The sequence below is a fragment of the Orbicella franksi genome, chromosome 4 (assembly GCF_964199315.1).
Source record: "Orbicella franksi chromosome 4, jaOrbFran1.1, whole genome shotgun sequence".
Lineage (NCBI taxonomy): Eukaryota > Metazoa > Cnidaria > Anthozoa > Scleractinia > Merulinidae > Orbicella > Orbicella franksi.
This window is the reverse complement of record NC_138148.1, coordinates 24,621,414-24,622,512: the sequence shown is the minus strand read 5'-3', so window position 1 is coordinate 24,622,512 and position 1,099 is coordinate 24,621,414. Positions and strand designations below refer to the sequence as shown.

Sequence of the window (1,099 nt, the reverse complement as noted above, 5' to 3'; positions counted from 1 at the left end):
GGGCTTCAACGGGATTCGAACCCGTGACCTCCGCAATACCGGTGCAATGCTCTACCAACTGAGCTATGAAGCCACACATTTGGAGCGAGGTCAATTTATTGAGTTCATATCTTCCCGTGAGGAGTGAAATGATGTGAAGTTTATATGAAATAATTCGTATATGAACTGCAGTTGTAAATGAAGAATGATCATCGCAGTAAATTTTCCAATTTAAGCAATTGGAAAGAAGAAGCCTGAAAAAAATCAGGGCTTCAACGGGATTCGAATGAATAAAAAATAAGCTACTTATTTAAATGTGGTGTCCAAGTGATATAGGATTTAAGAAAGAAAATGCCAGTTACGAATGGCATGCCTTCCCTAAAGAAACATTGAAGCTAAAATAATTCCTTTAACCTGAAAAAGTTATTCCTATGTAAAGCATCTGCAAATTCTGGTAGAGTACCATGTAAGTTTGAATCTCTATGAAGACTAGAAATTTAGGAACATGGAAAGCACAGGAAATTCAAACCCTTCTTTGTTTGTACCAATAAATGTTCTGACTGCTTTCTATATATGATTCAAATAGTTGCTTGATACATTTAAATATTTATATGGTATGCAGAGTTTCATATTCAGCTAAATTAAATATATAATGATCTCATACATGATACACATGATGAATTGTTTTGAAAAATATTCAAACAGCTTTCATGGAAATATAAATAGACTTATGATCACTGTAGTAAGACTCCAAGGTACCTGTTGATTGCACACATTGTGCTACATTGGTATAAACATGATGTATCTGTGTACGGTAGTCAGTAGTATACTGGTTAATCAACGGAATGGATCCTTTTTGTCTGTTAAAAGATATTTTGTTTAAGAGTCTTTTGTTGATCTGTATTTGCCTGCAATAGATCAATATTGAAATCCCCAAGCAGTACAGTTGGAATTGTAGGTTCTGTTAATACTGAGTTGTGACAATGAGTAAGAGCATTAATTAACTACGAATTGTAACTTTAGTTTTCAAGTGATAGATACCAATGATATGAATATTTGGAATTGGTTGGCTTAAATCCATAAGAGTAACTTCCAAATTATTAAAGTTACATCTGTATGG

General features: G+C 33.5%; 1 non-coding gene across 1 annotated transcript; it reads right to left on the bottom strand.

The window, feature by feature from the left end:
* Trnat-ggu (transfer RNA threonine (anticodon GGU)) lies at positions 1 to 73 on the bottom strand. Its single transcript has one exon. It is a non-coding gene; the product is annotated as a tRNA-Thr (tRNA).
* Positions 74 to 1,099: the final 1,026 nt, after the last annotated feature.